At 43.3% G+C, this 26,623-nt stretch overlaps 1 protein-coding gene across 1 annotated transcript in view; it reads right to left on the reverse strand.

Annotated features, from left to right (window-relative positions):
- Window positions 1-9,680: 9,680 nt before the first annotated feature.
- The window catches only part of LOC139534708 (RNA-binding protein with multiple splicing-like), a 62,844-nt gene continuing 45,901 nt past the window's right edge, over window positions 9,681-26,623 (reverse strand). The window contains exons 8-9 of the mRNA XM_071334095.1: window positions 10,425-10,533; window positions 9,681-9,822 (exon numbers count right to left, since the gene is read on the reverse strand). The gene's annotated coding sequence lies outside the window, so the exon portion shown is untranslated. The remainder of the gene's footprint in view (window positions 9,823-10,424; window positions 10,534-26,623) is intronic.

Genomic DNA, 26,623 nt, shown 5'->3' on the forward strand with positions numbered 1-26,623 from the left:
AGAATGTAACCGGATGTACTGTACAGAATGTAACAGGATGTACTGTACAGAATGTAACAGGATGTACTATACAGAATGTAACAGGATGTACAGAATGTAACAGGATGTACAGAATGTAACAGGATGTATTGTACAGAATGTAACAGGATGTACAGAATGTAACAGGATGTACAGAATGTAACAGGATGTACTGTACAGAATGTAACAGGATGTACTATACAGAATGTAACAGGATGTACAGAATGTAACAGGATGTACAGAATGTAACAGGATGTACAGAATGTAACAGGATGTACTGTACAGAATGTAACAGGATGTACTATACAGAATGTAACAGGATGTACATAATGTAACAGGATGTACTGTACAGAATGTAACAGGATGTACAGAATGTAACAGGATGTACTGTACAGAATGTAACAGGATGTACTATACAGAATGTAACAGGATGTACTATACAGAATGTAACAGGATGTACTATACAGAATGTAACAGGATGTTAACAGCCTCTTACAGAATGATGATAGTGACCTGTGAAGCGAGAGGGAAGAAACAAGAGAGAGAAAGAAAGACTTAATTGGCTATGCCCTCCCCACACTCCCTTGACTACCTAACCCTTGGGACAGGGAGGCTATTCTTATAGAGGGCAGAGAGAGGCCTCCATCTCCCTTGGTGTCCCCATGACTATAGACTGCACCGTGCCCTGGAGTATACCTGAAGATATGGGGGAAGTGTCAGGCAAAGTGGTGTGGGAGGAGTGGGGAATTGAGTTTCATCGAATAAGACTAGCACCTTTTTTACAGGGTGTCTGGATACCTCATCGGTTTAGTTTTGTTTTAAAGAAGCAAGCACTGGGTTATCTAATATAAACCTGGTTAGTTCTGCCAAGAAAAACGATCAACTGGGGAAACTTTTATAAACTATTCCTTTACTTGTCTCATCATTACTCACAGGTGAAATTGAACATGTGACCATATTTATGTTGGTAGGTGCTTTTAGATTTGTGATAATGAGGGGGGGTGAGGGGTTGAGGAAATTCACTGCACCAAATGCTCCTAGTTATTCTGACACCTCATTCTGGGAGGATAGAGACGTTCTGGGAGAGACGTTCTGGGAGAGACGTTCTGGGAGAATAGAGACGTTCTGGGAGGATAGAGACGTTCTGGGAGAATAGAGACGTTCTGGGAGGATAGAGACGTTCAGGGAGAATAGAGACGTTCTGGGAGGATAGAGACGTTCTGGGAGAATAGAGATGTTCTGGGAGAATAGAGACGTTCTGGGAGAATAGAGACGTTCTGGGAGGATAGAGACGTTCTGGGAGAATAGAGACGTTCTGGGAGAATAGAGACGTTCTGGGAGGATAGAGACGTTCAGGGAGGATAGAGACGTTCTGGGAGGATAGAGACGTTCTGGGAGGATAGAGACGTTCTGGGAGAGACGTTCTGGGAGGATAGAGACGTTCTGGGAGAATAGAGACGTTCTGGGAGGATAGAGACGTTCTGGGAGAATAGAGACGTTCTGGGAGAATAGAGACGTTCTGGGAGAATAGAGACGTTCTGGGAGAATAGAGACGTTCTGGGAGGATAGAGACGTTCTGGGAGGATAGAGACGTTCAGGGAGGATAGAGACGTTCTGGGAGGATAGAGACGTTCTGGGAGAGACGTTCTGGGAGAATAGAGACGTTCTGGGAGGATAGAGACGTTCTGGGAGGATAGAGACGTAGCCTTCTGGAGCTGGAGTGTATTTTTTATTAACCTTTAACTAGGCAAGTCAGTTAAGAACAAATTCTTATTTACAATGACGGCCTACCGGGGAACAGTGCGTTAACTGCCTTGTTCAGGTGTAGAATGACAGATTTTTAGCTTGTCAGCTCAGGGATTTGATCCACCAACCTTTTAGTTACTGGCCCAATGCTCTAACTACTAGGCTACCTGCCGCCCAGGGGGTAAAGGGGAATGACGGTCCCACTTCAGGTGTAGAAGTTGCCCCCTAACCATTTCTCCAGGGTCAGATTTGTTTTGTTGTCCTAATGCAGTAGTTCCTAAACGTTTTATAGTCCCGTACCCCTTCAAACGTTCAACCTCCAGCTGTACCCCCTCTAGCACAAGGGTCAGCGCACTCTCAAATGTTGTTTTTTGCCATCATTGTAAGCCTGCCACACACACACTATACGATACATTTATTAAACATAAGAATGAGTGTGAGTTTTTGTCACAACCCGGCTCATGGGAAGTGACAAAGAGCTCTTATAGGACCAGGGCACAGATAATAATATAATAATAATCAATCATTTTGCTCTTTATTTAACCATCTTACATATAAAACCTTATTTGTTCATCGAAAAGTGTGAATAACTCACCACAGGTTAATGAGAAGGGTGAGCTTGAAAGGATGCACATAACTCTGCAATGTTGGGTTGTATTGGAGAGAGTCTCAGTCTTAAATCATTTTCCACACACAGTCTGTGCCTGTATTTAGTTTTCATGCTAGTGAGGGCCGAGAATCCACTCTCACATAGGTACGTGGTTGCAAAGGGCATCAGTGTCTTAACAGCTAGATTTGCCAAGGCAGGATACTCTGAGCGCAGCACAATCCATAAATCTGGCAGTGGCTTCTGATTGAATACAAATATCACAGAACCGCTTGTTGCAGTTTCGAGGAGGCTCTCTTGTTCAGATATCGGTAAGTGGACTGGAGGCAGGGCATGAAAGGGATAAAGAATCCAGTTGTTTGTGTTGTCCGTTTCGGGAAGGTACCTGCGTAATTGCACACCCAGCTCACTCGGCTGCTTTGTTTCATGTGTGATTTGTCCGTAAGCTTGAGTTCATTTGCACACAAAAAATCATACAATGGAAAGACCTGTGTGTTGTCCTTGTTAATTCAGACAGAAAAGAGCTCCAACTTCTAAATCATAGCCTCAATTTGTCCTGCACATTGAATATAGTTACAGAGAGTCCCTGTAATCCTAGATTCAGATCATTCAGGTGAGAAAGAACATCACCCAGATAGGCCAGTCGTGTGACAAACTCATCATCATGCAAGTGGTCAGACAAGTGAAAATGATGGTCAGTAAAGATAACTTTAACCTCGTCTCTCAATTCAAAAAAACGTGTCAATACTTTGCCCCTTGATAACCAGCACTGTATGTTGTAAAAGCGTTACATGGTCGCTGCCCATATCATTGCATAATGCAGAAAATACACAAGAGTTCAGGGGTCTTTCTTTAACAAAGTTAACCATTTTCACTGTAGTGTCCAAAACGTCTTTCAAGCTGTATACCCAAGTGGCGTCGGGAGCAACTGCTTGCACGCACGTTACCACTCCACTATGTCTCCCTGTCATGGCTTTTGCGCCATCAGTACAGATACCAATACATCTTGACCACCAAAGTCCATTTGATGTCACAAAGCTGTCCAGTACTTTAAAAATATCCTCTCCTGTTTGTCCTGGTTTCCAGTGGTTTGCAGAAGAGGATGTCTTCCTTAATTGACCCCCCATAAACTTAATGGAGATATACCAGGAGGTGTGCCAGGCCCGCCACATCTGTTGACTCATCCAGCTATAACGCATATAATTCACTGGCTTGTACGCGAAGCAGTAATTGTTTCAAAACATCTCCTGCCATGTCACTGATGCATCGTGAAACAGTGTTGTTTGATGAAGGCATTGTCTGTATATATTGTTTGGCCTTTTCCCCCAGCATTTTCCCAGCCATATCCCCGGCAGCAGGAAGAATTAAGTCCTCCACAATAGTATGGGGCTTGCCTGTCCTAGCCACTCGGCAGCTCACCATATAAGACACTTCTAGACACTTCTTATTAATGGTATCTGTTGCTTTTATACATGTCTTAATACTCGAAAGTCGTCTTTATTCTCGCTCAAAAAACTCCTGTGGCTTATTTTTCAAAATGTCCTGTTTCATTTCTAAATGTCTGCGCATGTCACGCCCTGACCTTAGTATTCTATGTTTTCTGTATTATTTTGGTTAGGTCAGGATGTGACGAGGGTGGGTATGCGTGTTTTGTGTTGTCTAGGGTTTTTGTAGATCTATGGGTTTTTTGTTAGTCTATGTATTGTAGGTCTATGGTGACCTGAATTGGTTCCCAGGCTGCTGTTTATCGTTGTCTCTGATTGGGGATCATATTTAGGTTGCCATTTTCCCTTTTGGTTTCGTGGGTTCTTGTCTATGTCTAGTTGCCTGTCAGCACTCGTTTTATATAGCGTCACGTTCCTTTTGTTGTTTTGCTAGTTTGTTTAGTGTTTATTTCTTCATTAAAAGAAGAATGTATGCATATCACGCTGCGCCTTGGTCTCCTCATTACATCGTGCGTGACAGCGCAAGAGTGAAGGTTTCCTGTGAGAGATGTAACGGTTAATGTTTATTATTTGAATAGGCTACCTGTTTTTGACATTGTGTTGTTATTTCGCTGAAAACTTGATGGTTTAATTTTACGACAGTGAAACGAGGCTACTCAGGCGAGAGAAAAAAAACTCAACCAAATGTATAGCCCCGTTGGAAAGTATAAATGTACTGTTTGAAAACGTTTGAAAACGTGAATAAAAAAAATTATTACAAAAAGTGAATAATTTTTTTAATTTTTTAAATGTGAATCACATTTTTATTTGGTGTACCCTCGACGGCATTGCGCGTACCCCTGGGGTGTGCCCATAATATTTAGGGTTAGGATTTGGGGGTTGGGGAATCTGATCCTAAATCTGTGGATATGGGCAACTTGTATAGTATCAAGAATGATCATGGAAAAGACTAGAACCATTAACACATTCCCATTCACAATCAAATCAAATCAAATTTTATTTGTCACATGCGCCGAATACAACCTTACAGCTTACTTACAAGCCCTTAACGAACAATGCAGTTTTAAGAAAAATACCTAATAATTTTTTTTACATTTTATTAATTTATTACTTAGAATATGTGGATAACTACAAATACCTAGGTGTCTGGTTAGACTGTAAACTCTCCTTCCAGACTCACATTAAGCATCTCCAATCCAAAATTAAATCTAAAATCGGCTTCCTATTTCGCAACAAAGCATCCTTCACTCATGCTGCCAAACATACCCTCGTAAAACTGACCATCCTACCGATCCTCGACTTTGGCGATGTCATATACAAAATAGCCTCCAACACTCTACTCAACAAATTGGATGCAGTCTATCACAGTGTCATCCGTTTTGTCACCAAAGCCCCTTATACTACCCACCACTGCGACCTGTACGCTCTCGTTGGCTGGCCCTCACTTCACTCTCGTCGCCAAACCCACTGGCTCCAGGTCATCTACAAGTCTCTGCTAGGTAAAGCCCCGCCTTATCTCAGCTCACTGGTCACCATAGAAGCACCCACTCGTAGCACGTGCTCCAGCAGGTATATCTTACTGGTCACCTCCAAAGCCAATTCCTTCTTTGGCCGCCTTTCCTTCTAGTTCTCTGCTGCCAATGACTGGAACGAACTGCAAAAATCACTGAAGCTGGAGGCTCATATCTCCCTCACTAGCTTTAAGCACCAGCTGTCAGAGCAGCTCACAGATCACTGCACCTGTACATAGCCAGTCTGTAAATAGCCCATCCAACTACCTCATCCCCATACTGTATTTATTGATCTTTCTCCTTTGCACCCCAGTATCTCTACTTGCACATTCATCTTCTGCACATCTACCATTCCAGTGTTTAATTGCTATATTGTAATTATTTCACCACTATGGCCTATTTATCGCCTTAACTCCCTTATCTTACCTCATTTGCACTCACTGTATATGGACTTTTTTTTCTTTTTTTTTTTCTACTGGATTGTTCACCCACTAATAGGGAACGTGAGCTGGGTTTAGACCGTCGTGAGACAGGTTAGTTTTACCCTACTGATGATGTGTTGTAGTAATCCTGTATGTAAATGACTGTATGTTTTGTTTACTCCATGTGTAACTCTGTGTTGTTTGTGTCGAACTGCTATGCTTTATTCTTGGCCAGGTCGCAGTTGCAAATGAGAACTTGTTCTCAACTAGCCTACCTGGTTAAATAAAGATTAAATAAATCAAACTAATAAAATGACCATGTGTGCATGTCACTCAACAGAAAAAGCAAGGCAACAACAATGGCAACATCAATCTTTAATGGCTGATGCCCTGAACATCTTCATTTACATAACTTTTCTTATCCTTTTTGGTTTTAACAATAAAAATTTCAAACAACCCCTGCAATTCACTGAAATATGTATTCTCCTCACATTGGCAAAACATGAATATCAACAGTATGCATTGAAAAAAATAAAAAAATAAAAAATACACAAACATGCACATAACACCCATTTAGTCCTACAGTAGCTGTAGGACATCAAAACAAAGGAATTACATTCTATTGAATGATTATTTCAACTCACATAACAGCTGCGTCTTGAAAGGTGACACTGGGTGAAAATATGTACTTTCCTTTCATATATTTTGCTCTCACTCTGATTTACAGTTGATCATCCCAAAGGGTAAAATGTGGCATGCGACGTTATAATGAAGACATCTTCTGGTTTTAAACTGTTTTCCTGGTTGTAGACGTCACATAACCAGATTACAACCAAGTAAAGACACGGTATCATCAAGACATCATATTTTTTGTTGTTATCTGGCCGGAAATAACCAGATTACAACCAAGTAAAGATCCGATATCATCATATTTTAGTTGTTATCTGGTCAGATAACCAGAAAACCCCCATTTTAAGATAGGTCTATTTTTTGGGTCGCTAACAAAATATTGTTTAAAAAAAATCCTTTTACCCAGTTTACAACGTGAATTGACAATAACGCTATTGCAGCCAGTTTGCCAGGATCTATCTGGGTATAACGATATATGTGATAACGTAGTAAAATCATTAAATCAAGTAGAAAATATGGTTCTAAAACATTTGCCAAACTGGCTGCAATTAAGCGTTATTGTCAATTCACGTTGCAAACTGGTAAAATGTTTGTTTTTTTAACAATATTTTAAAGTAGTGAGAGCGGGAAAGTATTGTAAAAACTTGGGTAATATTTAATTTCATAAAGGATTTAATATTTTGAGATTAATATTCCATGGACTCACTATATCACATCACATCCACTAAAACACGTACAAACTCATGATTTTAACATGACTAATAGAGTTCAATCAATCAGCCAATCCATTTTATGTTAGGCACTCACAGTGACTCTTATGAACTGGAAGGGTAATTGCGTCTGTGTTAAAAGGAATATTACTTCATGGATGCATTTACGATGCTCACAACGACGTTTCATTTGTAAATGCCTTATAGATTTCCCCCCCCCCCCAACTTCCATATTAGACATGTTTTATTTTTATTACACTCTTGGTTCATTGTGAGATCCTTGACTCATTTATTGGACATAACATGAAAATACAAGACTGCATATTTATATTTTGGAGATTACAGTACAAGAACAACCAGAACGAAGGCTTTAACCCCTGAAGCTTCACAGTATGAACAGAGCTCGTATAGCCAACTATATTGCAGTCTTTAACCAAGTACTCGGCGAACAACGGGGAAAAAGGAAACATTATTTTTGATTCCAATCATCCACCTAGGTCATGGATGGACAACTTTGATAAGGGTGGGGGCCACACCAAAAATTGTCCCTCATTTTGCCGGAGAGGAAAATTAGCTGTTTTACAGCTCGACCATGATAACAAGTTTAGGGGGGCGGGGGGCGGGTAATGATCCAAGGGCTTTCAAAAGGGGGGCCGGCCGCCAGTTGCCCATCCCTGATTTATGTAAAAATGCTCAAACTTTACAAAACCAGAGGTTGAGTCTTCACTTAATTAGATAAGACACAGAAACATTTGAAAAGCTTTTCCTTTCAGGATGCTAGGATGCTATTTTGAGTGACAACGAGAGGCATGCAGGAAAAAAATAGGACACTTCTTGAAAATAAATCAGAGGATATGAGCATTACAAAGCTGTTGAGATGGAATAATTCCACTAGCCTAGTTCGCTACGTTACAAAAACACGCCTTTGGTCAGTATTGTCTGTATAGTCCTGGTTTACAATTAATTTACAGGACTGGTATCCCAGACCAAGAAAAGTCTTACTCCAATAGAAGCCTATTTTCAATCCAGGAGTAGGTTTAATCTGGACCTGGGAAGTCTCCCATAAAGCCCAAGACATACCCGAGGCAATACAATAACTACAAAACAGCTTTGCAAAATGTTGATCCTAGCTAGTGTTGTCCCGCAATTACAAACGCAACGCAAGTACGCAGGACTGACAATTTCCGTTCCTGCATTGCATACGTAAGAAAAACATTTGTCTTAAGGGTGACTAGATACTGTACTCTTGTAGATTTTAATGTTGGCATGGTTCTGAAATTGATTATCTTGGATTATAAACTGGGTGGTTCGAGCCCTGAAAAGCTGATTGGCCGAAAGCAGTGGTATGTCAGACCGTATACCACGGCTAAGGGCTGTATCCAGGCACTCCGCATAATGGCCATATACCACACCCCCCCAGGCCTTATTGCTTAATTATAGCCTGGTATCAATTTACCGTGATGAAATGGCTGCTATTCGGTGTGGAACAGGGGTGCTCAACTCCATAGCCCAATTCTCTCCGGGGTTGGAGTTGAGTAGCCAATTGTCGCAGTACAATATTATGTACATTTTGTATTATGACAAGTAGGAACTAACAAGTTTTGGCATTATATTAGTGTCTCCACTTATAAAAAGCTTAAGGATTGACACAAAGCTACACGACTAATCAGAATCGTTACTATACGAAGAAAAGCATAAGCCTGCGAACTGATGCGACTGCTTTAGTGTGGCAGAGCAATCGGCCATGACACGGTGACTGGCACTCATACGAGAAGTAAGAAAGACTTTGAGGATCTCAAACATTATTACTCACACACTTGATACACAGAAAACAAAATCAAACATTTTCAAACAATGGATTGATTACAAAAATACGTTTTGGTTTATCTTTAAAATATCTAAAGATTTACAGCATTTTCATTTTTTTTGGTGGGGGGGGTGGGTGGGGGGGGGGCAAGTCATGCTTCAACATGTAGTAATAATCATAATAAGGAAAGGTATACAGAAAGGTAATAATTATAATCAATAATAATATAATCTGGTAACATTTTGGTCATCCTCTTTTACATAAGACTTTCAAAATGCCTGCATAGGCCTAGCACTCACACAGGTGTAAATTCACAAACGCTTCATCCCCAACTGATATGGCCAAACTTTGCACTCTTGAATGTATTTTAACGTAATACATACGTGTATGGGCTCATATCAATTAAAAAAAAAAAGGTTTGATGAATGTCAATGAAGGTTTTTAGTGGTTATGTTCCAATAAGCACACTAGGATACATACATTACCGTTCAAAAGTTTGGGGTCACTTTAGAAATGTCCTTGTTGTTGAAAGAAAAGAAGAAGAAAAAATTGACCATTAAAATAACATCAAATTGATCCGAAATACAGTGTAGATATTGTTAATGTTGAAAATGACTATTGTAGATGGAAACGGCTATGTGCTTTTCTTTTAAAAACAAGGACATTTCTAAGTGACCCCAAACGTTTGAACGGTAGTGTGTGTGCTAGCAGGGATATTGGAACATAAGCCTGTATGTTAGACTATGTCATTCTCATAAGGCATCATAAGGTCTTATGTATTGGACTGGAACCAAAGTGGCATCAGTAATTCTTGAGTATGTAACAGTATAAAAAGGGTGGTTGTAGCAGGGGGGGGGGGGGGGGGGGCTGATGTGTGATGGCGGCTTGGGTCTGGAATGTCCTGAGGCCCATGAGGTTGTTGTTGCCTGATAGAACCAGAGAGAGAAAGGTTGGAGGGGGAGAGGGAGAGAAGAGATAGAGAGAGAGAGAGGGAGAAAGAGAGCGATAGAGAGATAAAGAAAGAGAGAGATAGATAGAGAGAGCGAAAGAGAGAGACAGGGAGAGAGAGAGATAGAGAGAGATGTAGGGAGAGATAGAGAGATAGGGAGAGACAGGGAGAGATTTTAGGGATAAGTTACCATGGCCACAGCACCTAAGTGCGCACACATGCACACAAACGTACACACACACACCCTCCCGTTTTCACCACAAACGTCCTGTTCGAGGTTTAAAACAAAAATGACCCCATCTTAAGCCTTAACTGAAATACACACACAAAGGCTGACACAGTGGCAATATGGCTGCAGGCATTCAACATCATTTCTGCACAATTGTTTGGGAGTGAGATATTCTTTCTGAAAACCTCCACTTGGTTTTCGCAGCTTCTTCCACAAATCTACACTTTCAAATAAAATGTTCTGTCAGATTGGAGCTTGGCGACCAGCAGCTGAAGGTGTGTGTTACACGTTCGACCTGCCTGTCATGATCGCTGAGCTTGAGTCCATTGAGCGTTTGACCGTGAACTCACCAACGGTCCACTGTGCGGTAAACAAGGTCAGGAATCCTCCTGGTTTGGACATGAGAACCGCCAGCAACACCATCAAGGCCGACCGTGGCCACCATCACACATCATGAACCTGGAGACATAACAAGCTATGGAGTTAAAAAGGTACGTAGCGCTTTATAATGCTATAACGCTATAATGGTTTATAATTATATAATGACTTTTAGTAATACATTTGATAATCTGCTTGTAACAGATTTGAACAATAATGAAACTACATCAGTAAAAACTCATGTACCATTACCAAGGTAATAATAATTACAGCATGCTAACTATTATTATAATCCACAGCATTATAAAAATGTATAATAATAATAATAATAATGATAATAAAAATAATAATGATGATAATAATAATAATAAATAACAATAACTCTAATAATAATAATAATGGTCGAAGCCAGTCTAATCTGATTTGACATACCATATTTGTAATGGTACTGTATGGCATTCAGTGAATATGTCCCAGGAGTCACTACAGTGGACTTCCTGCTCCTAACAGACCCCCCCCCCCCTCAATTATGGAAGGTCGACCCCTCCACTACAGGCACGCAGATGCTCCACAGAAAATAGACGTCACTTGGCAATGATTATGACAGAAGTTTAGGGAGTCCTTCTAAAGCTAATAAACAATTAGAAAAAAACAAGATGTCCGTGGAAGAGAGAGGGGCCGCCTGACTTGATCCACTGAGAAGCATATGTACACAAGGTAACAAGCTCAGGCATGGCTGGCTTGGCAATGCCTGTTGTGTGTTCAACCGGGGATAGGACAATCGATGCACGCTCGGACAAACTGACCCCATGCATTCTTTAGATTCGTATTCTTTCTGGCTGAAGCACAAAGGTTAAAGATGGCGGGTTTATCATTGAACACATCTTCGTGGATTACCGAAAGGTTTATTGATTTTGGGTTAATGTGTTCCCTGACTTAACCTGACACAGGTGTATGTAATGTGGGAATAGCCAAACAATCATTACTTCAGATTGAGAGGCCTTGATTTCTCAGAGAATTTCCCCCTGGCAATCTCCTATCTGACAATGTAATCAATGATTTACTTACATAGGCAACTCTTGATGGTAAAAAAAATAAATATGAAAATCTACTGGCCCTAAATGGACTGGAATAGAATCTACTGGCCCTAAATGGACTGGAAGAGAATCCACTGGCCCTAAATGGACTGGAATAGAATCTACTGGCCCTAAATGGACTGGAATAGAATCTACTGGCCCTAAATGGACTGGAAGAGAATCTACTGGCCCTAAATGGACTGGAAGAGAATCTACTGTCCCCAAATGGACTGGAAGAGAATCTACTGGCCCCAAATGGACTGGAAGAGAAGCTACTGGCCCTAAATGGACTGGAAGAGAATCTACTGGCCCTAAAAGGACTGGAAGAGAATCTACTGTCCCCAAATGGACTGGAAGAGAATCTACTGGCCCTAAATGGACTGGAAGAGAATCTACTGTCCCCAAATGGACTGGAATAGAATCTACTGGCCCTAAATGGACTGGAATAGAATCTACTGGCCCTAAATGGACTGGAAGAGAATCTACTGTCCCTAAATGGACTGGAAGAGAATCTACTGGCCCTAAATGGACTGGAAGAGAATCTACTGGCCCTAAATGGACTGGAAGAGAATCTACTGGCCCTAAATGGACTGGAAGAGAATCTACTGGCCCTAAATGGACTGGAAGAGAATCTACTGGCCCTAAATGGACTGAAAGAGAATCTACTGGCCCTAAATGGACTGGAAGAGAATCTACTGGCCCTAAAGGGACTGGAAGAGAATCTACTGGCCCTAAATGGACTGGAAGAGAATCTACTGTCCCCAAATGGACTGGAAGAGAATATACTGGCCCTAAATGGACTGGAAGAGAATCTACTGTCCCCAAATGGACTGGAAGAGAATCTACTGGCCCTACATGGACTGGAAGAGAATCTACTGGCCCTAAATGGACTGGAAGAGAATCTACTGGCCCTAAATGGACTGGAAGAGAATCTACTGGCCCTAAATGGACTGGAAGAGAATCTACTGGCCCTAAATGGACTGGAAGAGAATCAAAATGAACACATTCTTTGAGTGTTTGAGTTTCAGAAAAGCACTATAAAAATAATTTACAGTATTACTTCAAATGTATAGGACCTGCTTCAGGCAATATGTTGGGTTATTTATGAGGAACGCAATAGAAAATATTTCAACTAACATGAGACAAGGTGCAGCCAAAAATCACAAGAACACCAGTAGAGAAATAGGTGCGACTCTCATCATCTTGTCAGGAAATGATCCCTATTCATTAGGGATGGGCGTACATTGGAATGGGAATACTGCATATCCATGCATTACACCCCTATTCCACCTCTGAATAATCTCCTGTGGTTGTAAGTCTAATACCTGTGTTACAGTAACATTAAAAGAGGAAGCCAAAGTCTGCTATCTGTTTTACAGTAACATGAAAAGAGGAAGCTAAAGTCTGATACCTGTTTTACAGTAACACGAAAAGAGGAAGACAAAGTCTGATATATGTTTTACAGTAACATGAAAAGAGGAAGCCAAAGTCTGATACCTGTTTTACAGTAACATGAAAAGAGGAAGACAAAGTCTGATACCTGTTTTACAGTAACATTAAAAGAGGAAGCCAAAATCTGATACCTGTTTTACAGTAACATGAAAAGGGGAAGCCGAAGTCCCATAATCCACTGAAAAGCCTTTAGGCTCTAGCCATGTTTCTCACATACCAGACCAGCTAGTAGGACGGGGAGGTGATGACCACAGCTGTTGACATGTATCCTGAACAGAACACACTCCTTTGTATACTGTGTGCGTGTGTGTGTGTGTGTGTGTGTGCATGAGGGAGATGAGAGGCAGCGCACGTGCATGTGGACTGTATGTAGGTGCATGTCTTTGTGTGTGGATGTGAGTGAGACTGAATGTGTGACAGTGTTGTTATAAGGGGGATGAATAAAGTCCTACTTCCTCATTAAAGGGGTCTCAGCTGGGGGTCAGTCCCTCTCTGGTGGGAGTTAGTCAGAAGTTCAACAGGAACTGGGTTTGTCGGGCTATTGGCCAATAAGTCCCCCAGGGCAGGCAGCAAGGCTCACACACACACACACACACACACACACACACACACACACACACACACACACACACACACACACACACACACACACACACACACACACACACACACACACACACACACACACACACACACACGTACGCACACGTACGCACGCACCTGTGCAAACACACACACACACAAACACACACAAACACTCCCCCATGATGTCTTGTCAGATGGAAAATCCGGATTACCTTCCCCTGCAGTTCACTAAGCATTTGTGTTCAGTATTGGGTTGTCTGTGCGCATAACCATGTGCTTGTGGACAGGAGAAAAAGAAACTGAAATTGCTTTGACATGAAGGCAGCTGAAAAATAACTTCAGACGGAAGAGGAGGAGGAGGAGGAGGAGGAAGAGGAGAATAAACAAACGCTTCAACACATTAAAATGTTCGGAACCAAAAGCTCTTAAAAAAAAAAAATCAAACATCAAAACTTAACTTACATACATCGCAGTTAAAGCTGGGAGTTTTCAAAATGTCTGCCGCAGTGACAGGCAGGATGCCAGGTGATTAATACACCTCGTTACCAGCTGTGACTGAAGGCCTTTTCCTGCGTGAAGCACTCTGCCCAGTGTCACGTTTCAGCTGTTTACCACCCAGACACGCAGTCTCCCATGGAAACTTACACGTTCTGGTTGCCAACCGCTTAAACCCCCCTGGCCGTAACTTTAAGCCACCATGTGGCAAATGTTAGGACGACCACGAGTGGACGACAAGCCTGTAATGACCGTGCAACTCTTAAGAGAGCACATCCATTGTTTTGGACAATTGCACAGCATTGATAGAGTATGATTGGGCCTCTCCGTACACACAGGTCACACCAAATCCACTGCAGTATTAAATGTTTTTATTCGGGAGACGTCTTGTGCATGCAATTCAATACTGTCCACTAGGGGCAAAGTGAGCACCTATTACCATCTAGTAGGGAGATGTCTTCAATGTAGCGAGGCTATATACAGTAGTGAGGCTATATACAGTAGCGAGGCCATAACAGTAGCCAGGCTATATACAGTAGCGAGGCTATATACAGTAGCGAGGCTGTATACAGTAGCGAGGCTATACCAGTAGCGAGGCTATACCAGTAGGTGAGGCTATACCAGTAGCGAGGCTATACACAGTAGCGAGGCTATATACAGTAGCGAGGCTATAACAGTAGCGAGGCTGTATACAGTAGCGAGGCTATATACAGTAGAGAGGCTATAACAGTAGCAAGGCTATATACAGTAGCGAGGCTATATACAGTAGCGAGGCTATATACAGTAGAGAGGCTATATACAGTAGCGAGGCTATATACAGTAGCGAGGCTATATACAGTAGAGAGGCTATATACAGTAGCGAGGCTATACCAGTAGCGAGTCTATAACAATGGCGAGGCTATACCAGTAGTGAGGCTATATACAGTAGCGAGGCTATATACAGTAGAGAGGCTATAACAGTAGTGAGGCTATATACAGTAGCGAGGCTATACCAGTAGTGAGGCTATATACAGTAGCGAGGCTATAACAGTAGCGAGGCTATATACAGTAGCGAGGCTATAACAATAGCGAGGCTATACCAGTAGTGAGGCTATGACAGTAGCGAGGCTATATACAGTAGCGAGGCTATAACAGTAGCGAGGCTATATACAGTAGCGAGGCTATAACAGTAGCGAGGCTATATCAGTAGCGAGGCTGTATACAGTAGCGAGGCTATACCAGTAGCGAGGCTATATACAGTAGCGAGGCTATACCAGTAGCGAGGCTATACCAGTAGGTGAGGCTATACCAGTAGCGAGGCTATACACAGTAGCGAGGCTATATACAGTAGCGAGGCTATAACAGTAGCGAGGCTGTATACAGTAGCGAGGCTATATACAGTAGAGAGGCTATAACAGTAGCAAGGCTATATACAGTAGCGAGGCTATATACAGTAGTGAGGCTATATACAGTAGAGAGGCTATAGCAGTAGCGAGGCTATATACAGTAGCGAGGCTATATACAGTAGCGAGGCTATATACAGTAGAGAGGCTATATACAGTAGCGAGGCTATACCAGTAGCGAGGCTATATACAGTAGCGAGGCTATATACAGTAGAGAGGCTATAACAGTAGTGAGGCTATATACAGTAGCAAGGCTATACCAGTAGTGAGGCTATAACAATAGCGAGGCTATACCAGTAGTGAGGCTATATACAGTAGCGAGGCTATAACAGTAGCGAGGCTATATACAGTAGCGAGGCTATAACAATAGCGAGGCTATACCAGTAGTGAGGCTATAACAGTAGCGAGGCTATATACAGTAGCGAGGCTATAACAGTAGCGAGGCTATATACAGTAGCGAGGCTATAACAGTAGCGAGGCTATATCAGTAGCGAGGCTGTATACAGTAGCGAGGCTATACCAGTAGCGAGGCTATATACAGTAGCGAGGCTATAACAGTAGCAAGGCTATATACAGTAGCGAGGCTAGAACAATAGCGAGGCTATACCAGTAGTGAGGCTATAACAGTAGCGAGGCTATATACAGTAGCGAGGCTATAACAGTAGCGAGGCTATATACAGTAGCGAGGCTATAACAGTAGCGAGGCTATATCAGTAGCGAGGCTGTATACAGTAGCGAGGCTATACCAGTAGCGAGGCTATATACAGTAGCGAGGCTATAACAGTAGCGAGGCTGTATACAGTAGCGAGGCTATATACAGTAGCGAGGCTATATACAGTAGCGAGGCTGTATACAGTAGCGAGGCTATAACAGAAGCGAGGCTAATCATGTCACGATGATTTAGATTTTCATCCGGGTTTCTGAAGGAGACCGCTTCGAAATGCTTGGAATGGCTTATTGCTTTCTTACCTCGCTTATCATAATCCCCCAAAATAACTTTAGCAGTTTTGTGCTGTTAATATTTTTTACAAATGTTGTCAACATTGTGAATGACAACCAATTGTAGAACAGGAAGATGTACATAGCAAAACAGGCTGGTTTGACTAGCCATGGTAAGAAAGCTACTTTTGCCATTTCACACTTTTTATTCCTGTATTACTACTGATATGTTATGGACATTTAGAGGTATAATATATTTAACGAGGCAAGTCAGTTAAGAACAAATTCTTATTTACAAAGACAGACTACCAGGGAACAGTGACAATTTAACTGTCTTGTTCAGAACAACAGATTTTTACCTTGACGGCTCGGGGATTCGATCCACCCACTGTTTGGTTCCTGGCCCAACACTCTAACCACTAGGCTACCTGCCACCCCACATTGCAGGTGGAAATGTTACAAGTATAGCCTTTAATGTACAGTAGTTGACTGGAAAGCACTGATTTAAATAGATGGGCACTCTTGATCTTATGTACATACTTACTGTCTTAAAATATCACATACCTACCGTTTATGACCAATTCATTTAGCTTGGCGATGCTGGAGAAAGGCATGAGGTCAGTACTAGTCTACCACCGTGAGTTGGCACAGCTGCAGAAAAAGCCACAGCTGAAAAGGGCAAGGATAAACAAAGCCCTTTGAACTTAACTTCATTATTCTTTTCCCAAACGTCACAGGAAATAGATGGCATAATGTATTATAATGGGGACAAAGCTTACTGGATCTTATGGGATCCTGTCTCAGGATGCCTTTTACACGTTTAGATGAAAATTGTGGGGATTTTGGGAATGTGTTGGGAGGGTGAGGCTTAGTGTGGTGGGGTGGTGGGTGTTGGGGGTAGTGTGGAAAGTGGGAAATGTGTGTGTTTGTGTGCGTGAGTGAGAGAGTGTGTGTGTGCCTGCAGAGGCATGCATATAAGTATGTTTGTATGCAATCACGTACACATCGAGAGCTCGGGACTGACTTATATAATGTTCTATCTGGATTCTTTTGCTCAAAAATGTAGTTATTGGCATAGCCTTGTTCTGTTCAATGTTCTCTACCTATAGTACTATAAATACCTGAATTCATAATGTTAAAGTTCCAAGTAATATTAAGTTCAAATTGCTGACACCATTCAAACCAATGAGGGTTCGGGAACTTTAAAGCCAATGATCTCAGCCAATGATCTCAGCCAATGATCTCAGCCAATGAGCTCAGCCAATGAGCTCAGCCAATGAGCTCAGCCAATGATCTCAGCCAATGAGCTCAGCCAATGATCTCAGCCAATGATCTCTTTTTGCAGACAGTTCCAAGCTCTCGACTTCCTGTAGGTCCTCCTCTTTAGGGAGTTTCTTTAGACGTGTTCATGTCTTTGTACAGTAGATGAGTGCAGTTTCAATAAATAGCCCAAATAATCAGGAAACAACCATTGACTCTGATCTCAAAACAGCCCAAATAATCAGGAAACAACCATTGACTCTGATCTCAAAACAGCCCAAATAATCTGGAAACAACCATTGACTCTGATCCCAATCAGTGCGGGATGCAGGGATGTTGTACTTTGATCAAGGGGTTAATATCCGCTGGGGCAGCCTGACCGTATAAATGACTTCAGCTCCGTTTGATAGAAGGGCACTTATGTCCCTAAAACCCCTCCCTTGTACACTCCCTTCCTCGCTGCCCCCTTGAGGAATCAGAATCCCCAAAAGGAAAGAAAGATAGACAGATAAAGGGGGGGGGAATCTTATTTACGGTCAGTTTTTCTTTGTCTTCGCCTCCTCTGAAACAGCCTGTGTGTTTCTAGAGCTGGGAGCAGGGTTAGGGGGAACGGCACAATAGAACTAGCACCAATCAACAGTAAGTCTTAACCCCCCCCCCCCTATCTGCGCTTCACCCCTTCCCATCTCTCCCTTTTTCCTTTGGGGGTCTCAGAAACATGTTTCTTCCTGTCCGAGCCTTTGGGAATGGAGGGGGGGGGGGGTCTGGTGACTGTATGACTGGCGCCGAACACACACACACACACACACACACACACACACACACACACACACACACACACACACACACACACACACACACACACACACACACACACACACACACACACACACACACACACACACACACACACACACACACACACACACACACACACACACACACACACACACACACACACACACACACACACACACACACACACACACACACACACACGAGCAGTGAGTGTGGTTTTGTGGCTTCTTTGTATAACAGAGTTGTGCTAGTCTACCAACAGATGAGCATGTACCACAATCGGATCGGTTACTGTTGACTATTCCATGCAGTGATGCAGCTGTCCTGTTTAGAGTTGAGTCATTTCTTCTACAGCCTTTAAACCCACTGCCCTGTCCCTGCAACGTGTTACATTGTAACTATTGTTGTAAACACTGACAAAAATAGAATTCTAAATAATCATCAGTAGTGCAAAGGGATCCACTGACCACATGGAATGTAACTGGATACCTTCAACATGTTGACTATCTAGAGGTTATGACTGGATACCTTCAACATGTTGACTGTACAACTATCTAGAGGTTATGACTGGATACCTTCAACATGTTGACAATCTAGAGGTTATGACTGGATACCATCAACATGTTGACTGTACAACTATCTAGAGGTTATGACTGGATACCTTCAACATGTTGACTATCTAGAGGTTATGACTGGATACCTTCAACATGTTGACTGTACAACTATCTAGAGGTTATGACTGGATACCTTCAAGATGTTGACTATCTAGAGGTTATGACTGGATACCTTCAACATGTTGACTGTACAACTATCTAGAGGTTATGACTGGATACCTTCAACATGTTGACTATCTAGAGGTTATGACTGGATACCATCAACATGTTGACTGTACAACTATCTAGAGGTTATGACTGGATACCTTCAACATGTTGACTATCTAGAGGTTATGACTGGATACCTTCAACATGTTGACTGTACAACTATCTAGAGGTTATGACTGGATACCTTCAACATGTTGACTGTACAACTATCTAGAGGTTATGACTGGATACCTTCAACATGTTGACTGTACAACTATCTAGAGGTTATGACTGGATACCTTCAACATGTTGACTGTATAACTATCTAGAGGTTATGACTGGATACCTTCAACATGTTGACTGTATAACTATCTAGAGGTTATGACTGGATACCTTCAACATGTTGACTATCTAGAGGTTATGACTGGATACCTTCAACATGTTGACTGTATAACTATCTAGAGGTTATGACTGGATACCTTCAACATGTTGACTGTATAACTATCTAGAGGTTATGACTGGATACCTTCAACATGTTGACTGTATAACTATCTAGAGGTTATGACTGGATACCTTCAACATGTTGACTATCTAGAGGTTATGACTGGATACCTTCAACATGTTGACTGTACAACTATCTAGAGGTTATGACTGGATACCTTCAACATGTTGACTGTACAACTATCTAGAGGTTATGACTGAATACTTTCAACATGTCGACTATCTAGAGGTTATGACTGGATACCTTCAACATGTTGACTGTACAACTATCTAGAGGTTATGACTGGAACCTTCAACATGTTGACTGTCCAACTATCTAGAGGTTATGACTGGATACCTTCAACATGTTGACTGTACAACTATCTAGAGGTTATGACTGGATACCTTCAACATGTTGACTGTACAACTATCTAGAGGTTATGACTGGATACAGGAAGAGTACGGCAGGTACCCCGAATACAGGAAGAGTACGGCAGGTACCTCGAATACAGGAAGAGTACGGCAGGTACACTGAATACAGGAAGAGTACGGCAGGTACCCTGAATACAGGAAGAGTACGGTAGGTACACTGAATACAGGAAGAGTACGGCAGGTACCCTGAATACAGGTAGAGTATGGTAGGTACACTGAATACAGGAAGAGTACGGCAGGTACCCCGAATACAGGAAGAGTACGGTAGGTACACTGAATACAGGAAGAGTACGGCAGGTACCCTGAATACAGGTAGAGTATGGTAGGTACCTCGAATACAGGAAGAGTATGGCAGGTACACTGAATACAGGAAGAGTACGGCAGGTACCCCGAATACAGGAAGAGTACGGCAGGTACCCCGAATACAGGAAGAGTATGGTAGGTACCCTGAATACAGGTAGAGTATGGTAGGTACACTGAATACAGGTAGAGTATGGCAGGTACACTGAATACAGGAAGAGTACGGTAGGTACTCTGAATACAGGTAGAGTATGGTAGGTACCCTGAATGCAGGAAGAGTATGGCAGGTACCCTGAATACAGGATGTATGGTAGGTACATTGAATACAGGTAGAGTATGGTAGGTACACTGAATACAGGTAGAGTATGGCAGGTACACTGAATACAGGTAGAGTATGGTAGGTACACTGAATACAGGTAGAGTATGGTAGGTACCCTGAATACAGGTAGAGTACGGTAGGTACCTCGAATACAGGAAGAGTACGGCAGGTACCTCGAATACAGGTAGAGTATGGTAGGTACCCTGAATACAGGAAGAGTACGGCAGGTACCCCGAATACAGGAAGAGTACGGTAGGTACCCCGAATACAGGGAGAGTATGGCAGGTACACTGAATGCAGGTAGAGTATGGTATGTACACTGAATGCAGGTAGAGTATGGTATGTACACTGAATACAGGAAGAGTATGGTAGGTACACTGAATACAGGAAGAGTACGGTAGGTACTCTGAATACAGGTAGAGTATGGTAGGTACCCTGAATACAGGTAGAGTATGGTAGGTACACTGAATACAGGTAGAGTATGGCAGGTACACTGAATACAGGAAGAGTACGGTAGGTACTCTGAATACAGGTAGAGTATGGTAGGTACCCTGAATGCAGGAAGAGTATGGCAGGTACCCTGAATACAGGATGTATGGTAGGTACATTGAATACAGGTAGAGTATGGTAGGTACACTGAATACAGGTAGAGTATGGCAGGTACACTGAATACAGGTAGAGTATGGTAGGTACACTGAATACAGGTAGAGTATGGTAGGTACACTGAATGCAGGTAGAGTATGGTAGGTACCCTGAATGCAGGAAGAATATGGCAGGTACCCTGAATACAGGATGTATGGTAGGTATCCTGAATACAGGATGTATGGTAGGTATCCTGAATACAGGTGGAAGCCATGTATCTCAGTGTCATCTCCCTCCAGCTAGCAGTCAGCAATTAAAGGCCCAGTGGAGTCAAAAAAAATATTTTCCTAAGTTTTATCTATATTTCCACACTATGAGATTGGAATAATACTGTGCAATTGTGAAAAGTATAATAATGCCATTTTGGTGTAAGAGCTGTTTGAAAAGACAGCCTGAAATTTCAGGCTGTTTTGGTGGGATGGAGTTTTGGCCTGCCTGGTAACATAAATTAGTTAATAGACCAATAAGAAAGGGAGTTCCAAACCTATCTGGTAAAAGGCACTAAAATATATTTTCATTTATTTTTTCCTCCCAGGTCATAGCCCAGTAAGCCAGTCTCTCAATTGATGCCATGCATTTTTTCTTAGATATGAAACATCAAAGGCAATGACTCAAACAGAATGAAGAATCATCTCTAGGGGCTATGTTTTAAAGGTCCAATGCAGTCGTTTTGATCTCAATATCAAATCATTTCTGGGTAACAATTAAGTACCTTACTTACTGTACCTTTAATTGTTTCTTAATTGAAATGGTAAAAATAAACAAAAATTACTTTATTAGCAAAGAGCAATTTCTTAAGTAAGAATTTAGCTAGAACCGTGGGGAGATGAAAATGGTAAACTAGTCGTTATTGGCAGGAAGTGAGTGCCCAGCGGGGGAATCTGGGTGCAAAGAGGACATTACGAGGTATTTTATGTTGTCATGGTCAGGCTGTTTACAGGTTGTATAAGGCTGAATAAATTGTTGTTCATGAGCCTTAGTTCCAATGAGACTGGCATACTACTTACTACTTACATACTACTAAATACTACTTACTACTTACATACTACTAAATACTACTTACTACTTACATACTACTAAATACTACTTACCCCGTGAACGTTGACTGTGTGTGTTATTCCTATGAATGTGTACAGTATGTTGTGTCCTAGCATTTACTGAAGCATTTTCAATTGCAATACCCATACGTCATGAGACCAGACCATAATAATTACAAGCGTGTGTGTGTGTGTGTGTGTGTGTGTGTGTGTGTGTGTGTGTGTGTGTGTGTGTGTGTGTGTGTGTGTGTGTGTGTGTGTGTGTGTGTGTGTGTGTGTGTGTGTGTGTGTGTGTGTGTGTGTGTGTGTGTGTGTGTGTGTGTGTGTGTGTGTGTGTGTGTGTGTGTACCAGTGTTGTGTTCAAGACCGGAGCAAATCAAGTCTGAGTCAAGAACAAGACCAGACAGGGGGCGAGACCGAGTCAAGAACAAGACCAGACAGGGGGCGAGACCGAGTCAAGAACAAGACCAGACAGGGGTCGAGACCGAGTCAAGAACAAGGCCAGACAGGGGGCGAGACCGAGTCAAGACCGAGACCAGACAGGGGTCGAGACCGAGTCAAGACCAAGACCAGACAGGGGGCGAGACCGAGTCAAGACCAAGACCAGACAGGGGTCGAGACCGAGTCAAGAACAAGGCCAGACAGGGGGCGAGACCGAGTCAAGACCAAGACCAGACAGGGGGCGAGACCGAGTCAAGAACAAGACCAGACAGGGGGCGAGACCGAGTCAAGAACAAGGCCAGACAGGGGGCGAGACCGAGTCAAGAACAAGACCAGACAGGGGGCGAGACCGAGTCAAGAACAAGACCAGACAGGGGGCGAGACCGAGTCAAGAACAAGGCCAGACAGGGGGCGAGACCGAGTCAAGAACAAGACCAGACAGGGGGGCGAGACCGAGTCAAGACCAAGACCAGACAGGGGGCGAGACTGAGTCAAGAACAAGACCAGACAGGGGGCGAGACCGAGTCAAGACCAAGACCAGACAGGGGGCGAGACCGAGTCAAGAACAAGACCAGACAGGGGGCGAGACCGAGTCAAGACCAAAACCAGACAGGGGACGAGACCAAGTCAAGAACAAGAGCAGACAGGGGGGCGAGACCGAGTCAAGAACAAGACCAGACAGGGGGCGAGACCGAGTCAAGACCAAGACCAGACAGGGGGCGAGACCGAGTCAAGAACAAGACCAGACAGGGGGCGAGACCGAGTCAAGACCAAGACCAGACAGGGGGCGAGACCGAGTCAAGACCAAGACCAGACAGGGGGCGAGACCGAGTCAAGAACAAGACCAGACAGGGGGCGAGACCGAGTCAAGAACAAGACCAGACAGGGGGCGAGACCGAGTCAAGAACAAGACCAGACAGGGGGCGAGACCGAGTCAAGAACAAGACCAGACAGGGGGCGAGACCGAGTCAAGAACAAGACCAGACAGGGGGCGAGACCGAGTCAAGAACAAGACCAGACAGGGGGCGAGACCGAGTCAAGAACAAGACCAGACAGGGGTCCGAGACCGAGACCAGAAATATTTGAGTCCAATTGAAGACCATGAATGAAATTTTGTCAAATCGCAACCATAATAAGAGTTGAAAATGTCCAGTATTTCTGTGTTCATATTTCAGAACAGCATCTGGATTCTTTAGACATTTAGAAGAGTGAACAAATGCATTATGGGGGAAAATAAAGCCACTCTACAATGTATTAGTAACCCAAACACAGTGGAGAACAATGAGGGCCTTCTACGCCTTCAGAGAAAGGCTAAGGATTTATAAAATAATAATAATAATTATATTATTCTTTTCAATGATGCTCTGATTTAATCTCTTCAATTTTTGTTGGAAATGAATGGGTTAACACTGAAGAGAGAGAAAAAAACGATCCAATCAGGATTTTTCTTTGGTGGTCTCTGGGGAGATGAATCTAGCTAGCTAAGTCAGCCATTGGCTAGGCCATCAGAAGCTAGATTGAAGGCATCTGCCATTCAACTGTATTAGGGCAACATTTTGGAGTGACAGTGGAATCAACCAATCACATTTTGACTTGTAATGGGTGGGACCGTTTTTACAAAAGAATTATGGAAACGTATGCCTTCTCAAAGGCCAACAGATCACTGCGCAATAGCGACCAGAAGTTTTTCCACGGTCTAGCAAGCTATCTTTTGTTGTGGGCTAGTTTGCAGCGGCTGCAGCAGGTGTTATCAAAGAGGATGTTGTTGCTAATTTGTTAGCTTCTCCCTTTTCAAGAATAACTTTCAACAAGAAGTTAAGTTTCATATGATTATCATCTGGTGAATGGAACTGTGCTTTTTTATTATTGCAGCGAGCTAGTTGTTATTAGCCATCTCTTTGAAAAAGAACTTGTATGAAACATTGTTGCATTTAAACTTTAGGTCACCGGTTACTTTGTGTGCTTAACGTTTAAAACATTTTTTTTTGCAATGGGAAGTAATAGTTTCAATAGGTCCATTTCGATTGGGAAATTATTAGCCTAATGGTTGTGTGTTTGTATTCTTATGTTTGGGACCTACTGGCTTATTATGTCAAAGTGAGTGGACTGCTTATCCTTTAACATCGTGCTGTGTGTGACTGCTGTCTTTCCAATCGGCCCTATGCAGTGGTCCCTGGAGAAGTGGGTATACTCTAATTTTGCCAAAAAAGGTTCCCAAAACGGCCCGCCCAGTGAAGGAAAAATGTGTGGAAAAATCCAAAGTTTTCCTATATATTTTTTCTGATTTTGTCACGTTCCTGACCTATTTTTATGTTATTTTGATTATGTTTAGTTGGTCAGGGCGTGAGTTGGGGTGGGCATTGTATGTTGTGTGTGTTTTGGTTAGTCTATGGGTGTTGTATGTGTATGGGATAGAGTATTGTTAGGTTGTCTAGTTATGTCTATGGCTGCCTAGATTGGGTCTCAATCAGAGACAGCTGTCATTCATTTGTCTCTGATTGGGAGCCATATTTAAGGTAGCCATAGGCAGTAGGCTTTTGTGGGTAGTTGTCTTGTTTAACGTTTGTTGCTTGTCTGTGCACTTGCGTTATTTAGCTTCACGATCATTTGTTGTTGTTTGTTTGTAATAGTGTTTTTGTTTCATGTTCATCTTCGTTCATTTATTAAAAGAAGATGGCTTATTTTCCTCATGCTGCGTTTTGGTCCGAATCTCTTCCACACGATCGTGACAGAACTACCCACCACAACAGGACCAAGCGGATTGAGGAAGGAGAAAAGGAACTAAAACAATGGAGAGAAGAGGAATGGAGTTGGGAGCAAATTTTCAATGGAGAAGGACCCTGGGCTAAGGTTGGTGTGAATCGCCGCTTGCGGGAGGAGAAGAAGGCAGCCACAGCCCAGGAGCGCTGGTATGAGGAGGCAGCACGTAAGAGAGGCTGGAAGCCCGAGAGGCTCACCCAAAAATTTCTTGGGGGGGGGGGCTAAAGGGGAGTGTGGCGAAGCCGGGTTGGGTACCTGAGCCAACTCCCCGGGCTTACCGTGGAGTAAGAGGGCGCCGCACTGGGAGGGCTAGGTTGGGCATCGAGCCGGATGCCATGAAGCCGGCCCAACGTATCTGGCCTCCAGTACGTCTCCTCGGGCCGGTGTACATGGCACCAGCCTTACAGGTGGTGTCCCCGGTTCGCCTGCATAGCCCAGTGCGGGCTATTCCACCTCGCCGCACTGGCAGGGCTACGGGGATCATTCAACCTGGTAAGGTTGGGGAGGCTCGGTGCTCAAGAGCACGTGTCCTCCTTCACGGTCCGGTATATCCGGCGCCACCTTCCCAGTCCAGTACCACCAGTGCCTACACCACGCACCAGGCTTCCAGTGCATCTCCAGAGCCCTGTTCCTCTTCCACGCACTCTCCCTATGGTGCGTGTCTCCAGCCCAGTGCCTCCAGTTCCGGCACCACGCACCAAGCCTCCTGTGCGTCTCCTGAGCCCTGGACGCACTGTTCCTTCTCCCCGCACTCGCCCTGAGGTGCGTGTCCTTAGCCCGGTACCTCCAGTTCCGGTACCACGCACCAGGCCTACAGTGCGTCTCAGCCGGCCAGAGTCTGCCGTCTGCCCAGCGGCGCCTGAACTGCCCGTCTGCCCAGCGGCGCCTGAACTGCCCGTCTGCCCAGCGGCGCCTGAACTGCCCTTCTGCCCAGCGGCGCCTGAACTGCCCGTCTGCCCAGCGGCGTCTGAAC

Source organism: Salvelinus alpinus, chromosome 11 (assembly GCF_045679555.1).
Source record: "Salvelinus alpinus chromosome 11, SLU_Salpinus.1, whole genome shotgun sequence".
Lineage (NCBI taxonomy): Eukaryota > Metazoa > Chordata > Actinopteri > Salmoniformes > Salmonidae > Salvelinus > Salvelinus alpinus.